At 49.8% G+C, this 13,307-nt stretch overlaps 1 protein-coding gene across 14 annotated transcripts in view; it reads left to right on the forward strand.

Annotated features, from left to right (window-relative positions):
• Positions 1-13,307, forward strand: part of HOXA3 (homeobox A3) — a 45,170-nt gene that overhangs the window by 26,686 nt on the left and 5,177 nt on the right. For 6 of the 14 annotated variants that reach the window (XM_064444357.1, XM_064444361.1, XM_064444358.1 and 3 more), the window contains one exon: positions 3,357-3,435. The exons of 3 other annotated variants lie outside the window; for them this stretch is intronic. The gene's annotated coding sequence lies outside the window, so the exon portion shown is untranslated. Of the gene's footprint in view, positions 1-1,074; positions 1,453-1,784; positions 3,436-7,044; positions 7,403-9,984; positions 11,261-11,319; positions 11,944-13,307 lie in introns of those variants that run through there. 5 more of the 14 variants (XM_064444364.1, XM_064444362.1, XM_064444366.1 and 2 more) reach the window with 5 other exon arrangements.

Consider the following 13,307-nt stretch of genomic DNA (forward strand, 5'->3'; position numbering starts at 1 on the left):
AGTCTGACCCTTCAAACCCTTGACCTTTAAAGACAGTATTCTTTTTAATCCGGCACTTGGACCTAAATGTCTCTCTCCCCCCCTCCCTCTCTCCCGCTCTCCCGGTGTCTCTCACACACGGATTTATCTGCTCTGGCCACAAAGGCGAGCGCGGCCCAAAACGCTGGAAGTGGAAGTTTGTCAATATTTCAAAGAAAGACCAAATCACCTCGGAGTCAATTTGCTGGCCGCAGGGAACGCCACGCCGTTAACCCTGTACCCACCTCCCCTCCACCCACCGAGAAAAATACTCCTTTTCCAAGATCCCCCTCCTCGCTTCTCCTGCAAGCTCTTGCAATACCTGGTGTTTTATTACACGGGGAACTCAGCTGTGACAAGCGCCTTGTGGTATTTAATAACTAGAGCCATCCTGCATTGGAGGATTACCCAAGGCTGGGAGCATTTTTTTTCTGTCTTTCTCTTTTTTTTTCCTTCAGGGTGCTTGCCGTCCCGTAGCCTTCTTGCCCAGTGTTTGTAAAGGAGAAAGGGGTGGGGGCAGCCCTCACCCAGGCAGAGATCTTTGCAGGTTTGCAATGAAACTCCCGCCTCCCCAGCCCCGGGGCCCGATCCGGGCAGCGCGGGGCCCGCCCGCCGTTCCCACACCTCCGCCGGAGCCGGCCGGGCGGTGCGGTCCCGGGGCGCCACGCAAGTCGCGGCCCCGGGGAGGCGGAGGCTCTCTCCGGGTCCGGAGCCTCACGGCCTGGCCGGGCCGCGGCGGGGTGGGACCTCCCGGGGTTCGCCCCCAGGGCCGTCCCCTCGGGCGCGGTGCACCGCGGGCGCCCAAGCCCGGCCCACGCGTGTTCCGGCGGGGTCGGGGCTCCCCGCGTGGGCAGGGGAAGCTCCGCGGCCGCCTCCCCCCGGCCCCGGGGAGCCCCCCTGGCTCCGCCCGGGCCAGCGGGCAGGCACAGCCCGGGGAATGCCGCCCCTGCCAGCAGCGCTCAGAGGTGTCCCCACCCCTGCAGGCAGTGAGGCGCTGGGTTCAACTGGTTAATTGGGGGGGTGGGGGGGGTGCAAAGCTGCCCCATCTCGCTGTACAGAGCGGGACAAACTCGTGTTATTAATGCCCAAGCGCTCTCCCTAGAAACTGAGGAGCTGTCAAAGCCAGCAGAGATTAGGGGACCCAAGTACGAGGATCCCTGCGCTCGCAGATAAAGGTGTTGCGTCTGTTCTGGGGGAGATATTGAAATTTTAATCTTTAGGGTCACGTGACTCATTAAATAATTAATGCAGATAGTCAGGAATGGATCTGTGGCCGTCAGTCCTCACTAGGAGTGATCCTCTCAGAAGTGAAACTCAACTCCTTATTACTGGAGTTTGTTTTTCTTTCTTTTTTTTTTCCCTTTAAAAAAAAACCCCACCTGATTTATCTTGAAAGATTCTAAACTTCTTAAGCAAGCAGTAGGGTCTGTGTTGGTAAGTAGGTAGTGTGCATTTCTAGCTTGATGACTTTAATTGTTTGTGCTTGCTTTGTCTGCTGAGCATTTGCTTAACAAGTTTAATATTTAGAAATGTTAAATCTTTGTTTTAGCTGCCTTGTGGTCACATTACGGCTTTTGGTGATTAAGTGCTACCGAGGCAAACACATTTGATAATGTTCTAATTCACACTGTGGAAGGCTGGGTGCCACAGTGCAGGAGGACCTGCTTTGTTCAATTTTCCTGGCGTTAATAAATCACCGGCTCCTAATGCAGGGCCAAAAAAGCAATGGAAAGGCAGGGAGCATTGTAAAGGAAAAGTCATGGGCGAATTTCTCTATGACTCATTAGTCTGAACGATTTATGTACGAACTTAAAGTGCCGCAATGAATATTAGAGTTTGGGATAACAACAAATTAAAAAAAAAATGTCATAGCGTTTGTAAAGTGCTTTATTGCTACTTAGCAACTCTTTCAAGAAGCAGCATAGTTTAAAGGACTGTGGCAGCGTAAAATATGGTGGCGTGACTTAATAGCTCCAAAATAAATAACAGAAAGTCGCCGGCACCATTTTCCGATACACGCTCCATATTTAACACGAGTGGGGCAACCCAGTCACGACACGCTTGATCGATGATTATTGCCGTTTGTAACACGACTATTGATTAGGGCTCAAACCGGCTAAGGTATGAGTTTGAGCCTAAAATGCCAGGGGGTTCCCCCTGTGCTGGAGCCGAGCGGAGGGGAAGGTAGAGCTGGGAATAACCCCAGGCAGCAGCGCCCGGGCTCTGCGATTGCGGATTGAACTTTCCATTTTCTTTTGTGTTTGCCAGTAGATTTTAGCAGTCAGCGCTCTCAAATTTATGAGACGGCAATAAACAGCTTAGTAGGCTATTATTGCATGATTTTATGTAGACTGGAGTTCAACACCAAATTTAAAATTATTAGCGTAATTACGGAACTACTAGATTACCAGAGCAAAGTCTCTGCTCGAAAAGTTCCTCCAAGACAGACTTAATATTTCCAAGGCTCAGATGGCACCCTTCCGCAAGAACTGTGTTATTTAATTATTAGCATTTACATTTACTGGCAATTTTAAGATGCGTTAGATGGGGTTTATTAGCGAGAGTGAGTACGGGGGGTACATTATTATATCTGACAAATTCATATGTAAACGTGATTCAGTAAGTGGCATGCGAATAATCTGACTATTGTCTTTTTGGATTGCGCAATATTGTTTATTTTAGGGGAAGAGAAGCTGTCCAGTTTTTTCCTCCTTCAATGGCTCCCAGTGTGGTTGTGTGTTTTTTGGTTTTGGTTTTTATTTAAAAAAAAAAAAAAGGCTTTGGGCCCGATCCCGCTTCAGTGAGGTCAATTGTTAGTCTTTTAAATCGCAGTGGTGGCAGGATCGGGCCCCGGCTAACCGTTTGAATAAAAGCCCAACCACAATACGCGCCGCATTTAAACTGGATCCCTTCCCGCGTTTTATTCAGCAGAGATGAACACCACGACTTGTGTTTAATGTCTGTTCTTGATTAAATGATCCTAAACAAAGGTTTCCCAGAGGAAAATAAAGCAGACATTCATGTAACAAGAGTTTGGAATGACAATATTTCCAAACACTTGGAGACAGAAGGCATAGCTGTCTACGGAAAAAAAAAAAAAAAAAAAAAAAAGAAAGAAAAAAAACACCCGACCAACAACCGCACACTTTTATTTCTCAGCTCCCCGTGCTCTTCACCCGGGTGGGAACCCACGCTTCTCCGCGCCGGGAGCCCGCGCCCGCTCCATCCCCGCCCGCCCCGCTCCGGGGATCTCCCAGCAAACCATGTATTCCCTATGAGGGAGCAAAATACCTCCCCCTGCTCTCCCCGGTAAGGCACTGTTTGTTGCTTGTTTACAGGGAGCCCCGAAAAAGAGCCGCTGGGCTGGGGCGGTGGGAGCTGGGAGCGCTTCAGCCCAACTCCGCGCAGCTGGAGGAGGTAAGAGCCGGGAAGCGCCGCGGCTTTTGCGCCGATCGCAGCTGTAGGAAAGCCATTTGCCTAGTACCTGCATGCAGAACAAGCCTGCTGGAATGAGATTTTGTTGTTGTTGTTGTGATAAATATTTAACCTAGCCGGATTTTTTTTTCCTGGATTGGCTCTATTCATCTTCCGTGGGTGGTGAATGCGCGTGTCTGGGCAGACAAAGAAGTGTACGGGACCTGAGTGATCGCCATCCTTATAAAGGCACTGGGGACAGGAAGGATGCAAAGTCATTTGAAGAGCGAAAGAGGTTGAGAATTTCTTTGTCCATTCTTAGCTCCTTCCCAAATCAAAGGCGTAAGACGAGGGCGAGCGGGCTGAAGCCATTTCGGTGTTGAATAGCTTATCGCGGCTTGTTTGTTTGCCTCCTCCTCGAGGAGTTCCGCAGCCAGTTCTGCAAACGGGCAGTGCGTGTGGGGATGTTAGAAAAAAACTGGTTGTGTTTTTTTTTTTTTCCCCTGAATGCCTGCACCAGAATGGCTGGCGGTTCAGTTTCGGGTGTTGGTCCGCCCTGGCCTACTTTGCACAGGGCGGAGGTGGGTGTTCGGTGGTTCGGAGCTGCTGGAGTCCTTGATGCGCTTGGTCCTTTGGCAGGAGAAACGTAATGCTTTACATAGTGACCATTTTCTTACGCCGGCCACCGAGAGGGGAGGATTACATAGAATTAGCTCAAATTCCTCCTAGATTTACCTGCTTGTTTTTGGACGCTGATGTACAATTAGTGTATTTTACTACCTTTTAAAAGAGGCCATAAATTAAAGGACTACAAGGGCTCTTTGTGTTGGCTTAATGGGCTGCTTAAATCCTAAGTACAAAAAGGCGCTGCAAATGTCTATTCACGCTTGTGTTAGGGAATTAAAAGCGCAAATATGGTACGAAGGAACCTTCCTTCGATGGCATGTACCCACAGCGTTGCGTGCAGAGATATTTGGGATTCCTAAGCGGACCCAGCACTCCCAGGCTCAGCTGACTCTGAGCAGAACTTCTCCCACAAGGGCACAGTCGATAGCTCCTGTTCTTTTTATCTGCTTGGAAATGATCAAAGAGCAACTTTATCTCTATCAGACGCACAGATGTAGGTAAACAGCTCTGCGTCCCAGCAGATTCCGAATCTTTCGAGGAAGCGAGGAAATAAATACTTCTGTAGTACAGTGGTTCCCGTTTCGTCTCCACATGGGAGTGATAGGCTTGCCTCTTAACAACTGGCATAAAAGTAAACTCGAAAGACAGCAAAAATTCTAAATCTAGTGATATTGAAGGTGTCTTTAAATAGCATTAATGCTGAAAGTGGCTATCAATGCCAGAGCTAGCACAAAGGGTCTCTCTTAATGAAGGCGCGTTGCGAACCCAGATCTGTTTGTTGTTACGGATCCTGGAATTTCAGCTCAGCTCGAAGCCATGTGTATAAAGCACAGAAAAATCAGTAGCAGACCTACTGATAAACTCCACATTTTTTCTGCTAGAAACCGTGTTTCGGGTCTCCAGATCATCCAGGTAATAAAACAAAATGTTGAATGTCCAGGAACAGCACAACGCTATATATGGGGTGGCGGGGGAAATCTAGCGTCTGCGACTCGCGAGATCATTTGGATTTGGATTTGTACACCCGTAATCACGATAGTAGAGCAAAGAAAGCTTTCTCCAAAATCGGTGGAAGGGAATAATTTTCAGCTGCGGTCCAGGACAGTAGACAGTTGGGCAGACTCCCCCTCCCATCCTCCCAGAGCACACCCTGTGGAAGGTATTCACACGCCAAGAAGTTACTTTTCTTAAGAATTAATTAGTTTGCCCACTACATACACGAAGTTAATTGTTAAACAGTAGTTTTAGCATTAACTTGACCATTAATGCTAATAAAGATGTTCGTAGAAACAGGGTTTTGAAGCCAATAGCCATAGCTAGCGTTAAGGCATTTAAGCTGACTTATGATTGTGATTTATTGCTTTTGTAGTTTCTATTTGCTCAGGACTGTAACTTCTAAAGCCATCTTTCTGCTTCTGACGCAAAGCAGTCGATAACTTTTTACAACAGCCCCAAGAAAGACTTGCTCTGCTTTTTTCAACATCTGCTCCATTCCCCATTAATTTCAGTTTAATTGTTGCAGGAGAACTTCTCTGTGTGCTTCTTTTATGGGATCTAAACGCACCGTATTTAAGAGAGCTGTGAATCTGTCTTGAGTAAATATCCTATCCTCCTCGGTTTACATTGAGTACGAGGGCTGTAGAGTCACCAGTCGTGCTGATAGTTAGGGACCCGGGCATGTCGTGTGTGCCTAATGCTCTCTTTTTCAAAGGTATATAGTTTTTATTGCAGTCCTTAGTGAGGGATGGTGTATGTATACGCTGCCACTATCCTGGTCACTTCCATAGGACAAATTGCAAATTATTCCTCCGTTGTAACCTCACGCTGACTTTGCTGCAATGCCCACTACTATACACGGTTACTGATGGGTTTAAATTCCAGTGGCCCACTTTTAGAATCCAAGCGAGAGTATATAGGGCTTGTCCATAACACTAAAAATCATCTTTAAAAAGAAATCTCCTTCCCTTCAATGAAGTGCAGGTGAAACAGTAAGAGGGGATATGCAGTTAGACGAAAGTTTACTCCCAGCTCAAGGGGGACAGTGGAAAGATTTAGGCAAGGATATAAAATGCTGGAGTCACATAACTGGACCAGGAACACGTTAAAAGCGTGAACTAACTGATTTTCTTTGGCTCCTTCCAGAAAAGTATGTGAGCTGAGGGTTCCTTTTGTTTGTTTAGCTTATTGTGTCAATAGCACAAGTTAAACACTCTTACAGAGAAGATGCGGTATGTTCGCACACAGGCGAAGCTGCTTGGCTCGGGGGCCGCACACAACTTTGCTCTTTTCTTTTTTTTTTTTTTCTTTTTTTTTTTTTTTCCCCCCTTAGGCAGAGAGCTCCCCCTCCCCATTTTTTTTTTTCATCGTTAGAAACCTATAATTTTGTGCATCACTCAAACTAGCTGTATAGGAAATGCGTAAGCACAGGTTTAACAGCAAGGTCCCAAAAGGTTTTTCAAAATTCAGAGCCACGCCAGTGAAGGAAGGTGTATTCTTCATAGTGTGTTACAAGGACAAAAATCAACTAGCCTCTTAGAAGAGACTCTTTTTTGCCTTTGTCAGGTAATTATAGGTCTTTTTAGTTTCTACAGGAGCCCTGATGTAGCGTGTGGGAGTTGAGCAAGCCCTGTACAATGGCAGGGTAGAGGCGGCTGGGGGTGGGGGGAAGGCTGGTAATCGTCCCATTTACAAGGGGGCTGGAAATAATAGTATTAAGATTTGGGCTTTCATCGGGGGTTACAGAGGACATGCGACGTGGAGCAGAGTGGCGGGCCTGGGGAGCAAATGCCGGTTAATTAGGCTAAGTATCAAAGTGCAGCGTAATCCCATATTATAAGAAGAATTTCTCTTACCTTCCAATGGGCTTTGTGTAAAGAAATATTGGTGTGGGAGGAAAAAGAATCAAACCAATCTCCCCCCCCCCCCGCCCCGTCATCTGCATCTCTTGGATTTTTTTTCCCCCTCCCTTAAAACTCTTCTTTAACATATTGGGTTAAGGCTTTAAAAAGCAAAGGCTCGCGCTAAGAAACCCTCTTCCTTCAACGATTCCCTATTTCAAATAAAAGGATTTAAGTTGACGTATGACCACGTGAGCACATAATACAGCGCATTATTGTGGCATTTGGAGTGGAGACCCGGTCTGGCTCCGTCTGCGATTACGCTTTTCCAGTTTCTGTTCAGAGCAAGCACTGCTTTCTATTATTTTTTTTTTTTCTCTCCTGCCCCCATCACCGTCCCCGCAAGAGCTGGCCATTTCGCTGACAGCTTTCGTTCCTTATGGAAAGGTTATTGTCGAGCCGAGAGGACGAAATGCTTCGTTAGAAAGGATGGATTTTATTTTAAGGTATTTCCGTTGATTGTTCATTTATGTGGTGAGTTATTGCTGTTCGAGGCAAAGGTCAGTCGCAGAGGCTGGAGTGAGTGCGTGTGAGTGCGTGCGGGTGTGGGTGCACCCGGAGCCAGGCTGCTTCCCCCTTTGTTTCAATTTGCTGCGGTAAATATTCAACTCTCCCCTCGCAGCGAGCAGAGCAGGGAGAGTTTGCTTCTTTATTTATTTTTCTCCATAGAGATCCCACACTGCTGTTGATGGCCAGCTGCCTCAGCTCCAGCCCCTCGATTGCCATCTTATCATTATTTATGATCGGCTAGAGATAGGAAGCCTCTTTTATTGTCGTGTTTGGATATTTTTACCCCCTTAATTTTATTATTTTATTTTATTTGCGTGTTGGTGTGTTTATTTATTTATGTATTTGGGGAAGCCGGACAAAACGATGCGGGGAGGCGGGGGGGTGGGATGCTACTCGGTCGGGGTCGTGCTCGAGTGTGCGGCGGCGGCGGCGGTTGTTGTTTTATGGGTGTTTGTTCGGCCGCTGCCGCTCCGTAAATCGATGAGTATGCGATCGTGCTGCCATTTTATTTATGATGCTTTAGTGGTACTTTGTTTACCGTGCGCGGAGGGGCTACATGGGCGCTCGGCTCTATGGCAAAACTTCCCCTTTCCGAATGAGCCAAGGGGCTTCTCTTGATTTCTCCGCAGTGAGAAGGAGTTGAACCAAGAGCCAGCCATGGCTTCTAGCAATAAATCAGCCTTGGAAATGTGGGAATGTGGGTTGCTTTTTTTTTTTTCCCCCTCTCTCCCTCTCTCTCTCTGAATCTGGAAAGAGAGAATAAAAAGGGGAGGAGTGGAAATTATCCTCCAGGAGTACATATACTAGTCCTAAATTCATATCCATACCGTCGTTTACATAAATATAGATATATCCGTACCGATAAATATGAAAGAATTCGCATATAGTTGTAAATACGTGAGCGTAGCTATATATAAACAATGCGCTTTAAATGGCGAAAATGAAAGATTACTTGGCTCTTCAAGGAGGGCAAAATGCTACATAAAACGCCATTTCCCCGGTGTGTCCCGGCTTTGGGAAAGGTCGGAGCGCTGGGACTCGCTTTCCTCCAGTTCGCTCTGCGCCTCTCGCCCGTCCCTGCTGTACCATTTTGTGCCCAGTTGCCGGGTGCTTGAAATTACTCGTCTTGTAAGGGGTCAGAAAGAGAGAGGGGGAGGAAGAAAAGCGAAAGAGGATGAAAACTCCTCTGAAAACAAACAACAACAGAAAAGATTATTTCCACTCGCAGCTATTCGCGGCCGTTCTGCAGAGACCTGCAGGGTGGAGACGTTGGGGCTGGCTTCTCGCTTTCCTGCTCTTGAAGCCGCTCTCAGAGCAAAGCTGACCCAAATAAATGCTATTTCCCCTTCTTGCCATCCTGTCCTTTCTTAAACCCATTCTTCGGCGAGGGGAGGAGAGCTGTTTCGCTCCCAGTTGTGTATCTAAAAGCCAAGGTTGGCTTTGCCGTATTTTGAAATGGGCCAAAACGCTCCTCGGGATTAAAGTGTGAGCTTTAATTGCAGCTTGGTTACTTGGCAGCGTTTCCTCTGATTTATGACCCAGTTCGGATGCATATTGACCCAGTTAAAGCGCTCATAAATAATACAGTCCTGCTTTAAAGCAAAAGAAAGCAAGAAGAGTTTTGGAGGAGAGGAAGATTTCGGAGAGTTGTGTAAATAACCTCGGTCTGCTCAGCAAATAGCAAGGAGTCCGTGGCCATTCTTTAGTGTTAGAGAATATAAACAATAATTCAGATTAACCACGGCTTGCTTCCACAGTCCAGTCCTTCTCTAGGGCAACTATTATCCTCTCCTAACTCTCTAACGACTTGGACAGGCACCACTTCCAGAATTAGTCCCCTTCTCCAGCAATTCCCCGCCTTGCTATTTCATCCCTAAGAGATCCCCCAAAATCAGCCCTGAATTATGGTGCTGCCTGCTTCCACTTCGGAACATCCGAGGACAAAGCGTTTTACTGGCATTATTTTATTCGGAAACTAAAAGTAATTCCATTAAAGGAGCCGGGGGGGGGGGGGGGGAGGGGAAGTCCCGCGGAGTGGGACCCATCGGGAAGAAAAGGCAGTTCGTTTTTGACGCGGGAATCAGCCCCAAACGCTGCCGGTCCCTCCCCGAGCTGAGCCCTATCGCTCTCCGCAGAATGGAGCAGAAAGAAAATATTCGGCCTCTGGGAGGGAAAGACAGATAAAAGCAGCGGGGATCTGTGCATTGGGACACTTATCCCGACATCCTAGGAGACATTAAAAAAAATAATCATCTTCTCATGTTTAAAATGACCTCTTTGGGGAGAGAGGGGGCGTGGGGAAACGGGACTAATAGGCGAAATCTCGCAAAATACTCTTCGCAGGCAGTCAGGAGAATGGAGGAAACACTTCAGTATTCCTATGAACCACTTCGGTTCTCACGACTATAGTCCCTTGCAAATCCCTTCAGTTTTAAAAAGACCCCCTCCCCCCCCCCGCTCCGTCCCCGCTCTTAAATACAGACATGTAGTCAGAATATCCCGCCGGAGATGGCTCCAAAGTTTAAACGCGCTCCTAGGAAAAGATCGCCCGGGCTTTCGGCAGGACTCCCCAAACCGGCAGGCTCCCCGGCGTCCTCAGGTTTCTGCAGTCCCCAGCTCGCTCTCCCTTGCCAAATCCTCCTCTCCAGTCCGGGGGGCTCCGTCGGGGCGCAGCGCTGCCTCTCGCTATTTGGTCGGGCAAGAGGGCGAATGGCAGATCAGCAGTTTCAGAAAGAAAGTGTGGGGTCGATTATTGACTAAAAAGACTTTTTTTTCTTCCGATGCAACATTCAAGGGGTTGTTTGAAGCAAAACGCATACGCGGGATTTTTGCCTCTCCTCTCCTCCTACGCTGCCCGCTTCCCCTTTCATGTGGTGCCTTCTCACTTATGCCATAAGGAGCAAGTGTTTTCTGTTTTAGTGCTCTGTTTACAGCTTTGGTGCATGAAGTCATAAATCTTGCATAGCCATAAATGACAAAAACCATTGGTATGCGTAAGAGGCCACCCCAGCCTTATAGTGCTTTTTATTTCTCGCTTCCCCCTCGCTTTGTTTGTGCTTTAAGATGACGCCGGGCTCCCTCGTGCTTTAAACGGACTAGTTATATTTTGAATGCCTTAATTAACGAAGTAACGTCCAATTTACACCCAGGCATTATTCGGAGCCTCCGCTTAATGCTCGGAGCCCAGAGTCCGGCTACCGCCTGCCAGAGGGGCAGGGGCTGCAACTTTATTTAAGTTCTCGTTTGGACGGTCGCTGCCGTGTTTCTGTTGCAGGGAAAGGGGGGGGACATCACCACCCCCAAAAAACCCGGGGCGCTAGAGAAAGAGGCGAGCGCCTTCCCCAGCGCTGCCGAGGAGCGGGAGGCGAAGGCGAGCTGTGCGGTGCCGGGCCCACGTCGACGAAGGGCTGCAGCCCACGCGTCCCCACGGGGGTTACGGGCACCCCGACCCGCCTGTGCAGCACATGTCTGTGTGTGTGAGCGGCTCTGTGCCCGTCCCGGGCGCTGGGGATATTTGGGGGGTGGAAGGGGTGTGTGTGTCTGTGTGTATATCTCTGTGTGTGTGTGCGCTCACGCATGCATGAGTTAATAATTAGTAACTCTAATGATTTCCAGCGTGGCTCTGAAAGCATTGCCCAGAGCGGGGATCCTGGTGGGCTTCGGTTGGCTCTCCGGACGCAGCCCCAGCTCTCGGGGCTTTGCTCCCCTCCCTGGGACTCAGCCGGGCTTTGCGGGGCTCCCGGCGGCGGGGAGCGGCAGAGGGGCTATTCTGCAGCCGCCCCCCAAGCACACCGGTAAGAGGGACAAACCCAAGCTCCCCCCCCAGCAGCACCCCCGGAGGCTGGTGAGAGCGAGCCTTTGTGAGCGCCGTTTGTCTTCATTAGCATAATTTTCCTGGACTTTGGTGACGCCCGAGTGCGGGGGGGGGCCCCGCACTCCTTCACTGCCGCGCTCCTCCGCTCCCTCCCCAGCCCCCACCCTGCCTCAGGCTTCCCCAGGCGGCCGTCTTTCTTTCTTCCTTCCTTTTTTTCCCTTCCCTTTTCCCTTTTTTTTTTCTTTCCCTTCCCACCCCCCCTCCCCCCCACCCTCCTTTCTCCTTTCCTCTCTCTCTCCTTCCCTTCCCAGAGCAGCCCTGGGAAACATCCCCGTCCTCCTTGCCCCGCGCAGGGGGAGCCCGGCACGCCGGGGACCGGCTCGGGGCAGGGTGGGCAGCCTAAAGCGGGAGGGGAACGGGGGAGGCGGGTGTCCGGAGCAACCGTCCCCCCCAACCCGTGCGGGGCAGGGCTCGCCCCTCCCGGCCGAGGGGAGCCGGGTGTGGAGGAGCTGAGCCGGTGCCCACCCCGCGGCCGCGCAGGGACCGGGCTGGGGCAGACAGCCCCCGCTCCCTGGGTTGTGTCGCCTCCAAAAAAAAAAAAAAAAAAAAGAGAGAGAGCGAGAGCGAGCATGCTGGCTTCCGCCTCAGTCGTCAGAAGTTAAGGTAAGCAGGCCACAAATACGCTGCTATCAGTCGTGAATGGCGGAGTTTATGTCCCAGTGATTTATGACCGTAGACTTAAATGTCGGTTCAAGAAGAGTTCACAAGCTGGGGCTTCCTTCCAGGCAGTGACTGATACCCTTACACTTCGTGTTCAGGCAGCTCTCTCTCCTCTCTTCCCCCCCACCCCCCCAACCTTCTCTCAACTTTATCTTTCAGGAAATCTTTCAGGGGGGCTGCTGTGTTTTCGTCCTAGAGTCAGAGTTTGGGGCTCGGCTGGCAGTTACAGGGCAAAGATCTGGTGTGCTTGGGAAGGGGGGAGGCGGAGAGAAGGAGAGGGTAGAGGAGAGCTGAAGTGGGGAGTGAGGGAAACGGGGGGGACTTGCCTCCCCCAAGCATCTTTCATCTGCTGTCTCCGGGCTGTCTGGATGGGGGGAGAGAAGTTGGTTAAGGGTAGACGCAAGTGGAGATGGAGCCGATTAAACGGGCACTGGAAAAACTGGGGGCCCAACCGTGTTTGTGAGACCTGGCCTTTTGTCTCCGAGGGGGAGAGGAAAGCTCTTCCCATCCCAGGCGTCGGCTGTGTGGCAAACTTTCTTTCCCCCCCCTCCTCTCCCGTTAGGGCGCTCTTATTATCGTGATGGTTGTCGCTCTTAATCCCGCTATTCCCGCTTTCACCAGGAATGGCCGGGCGCTCCTCAGGTTACTCTCGCTTCTCTATAACTTTTTAGGAAGTGATTAACTTGGCGAAGCCAAAGGCGAGAGCCGATTTTTTCCCCCCCCCTTTCCCTCGCTGGCAGGCGGCCGGACCTTCGATAATATTTTGCCTTCCGAGTGAAGGTGCCGCTTGTCTGGGGGCGGGCGGCTGCGGGGACAGCGAGCTGGGCACCCCGCTCAGCGCTGCCCGTCCCGCGAACTTCCGAGCGGCCAGGGGAAGGCGAAATATTTGGTGTCGCTATCATGAAAGGCGGGTGACTTTGTGAAATCACCGCTGGCTCATTATTTCCTCTTTCTGCTCTGGTAGTGGTGTCTATGCTCTCTCTTTCTTTCAAAGGAATTGAGAAAAATCACACCAGGCCTCGATAGCATCAGGAAGGAGAGGCGAGGAGCTGGAAATTGTGTGCGCGCCTCAGATCTCCATCGGTTTATTAGCTTAATAACATCCAAAAGAGCTTGATTAGTGCAATAACCGGGTAGCCGCCCTGCTGTAGGTGTGTTACCTTCATTTCGTTACGATCTAACAAAGGGAATACTGTTTTCTAAGAACTTGTATAACTTGAAAGGCGTAGAATGAGCTCGTTTGGTGCATGTGTTGTGTAAGGCTTTTCGCCCCTAAGCATTTGTCCTCGTTAGATGTTTGGGGGGAA

Source organism: Phalacrocorax carbo, chromosome 2, assembly GCF_963921805.1.
Source record: "Phalacrocorax carbo chromosome 2, bPhaCar2.1, whole genome shotgun sequence".
Taxonomy (NCBI): Eukaryota; Metazoa; Chordata; class Aves; order Suliformes; family Phalacrocoracidae; genus Phalacrocorax; species Phalacrocorax carbo.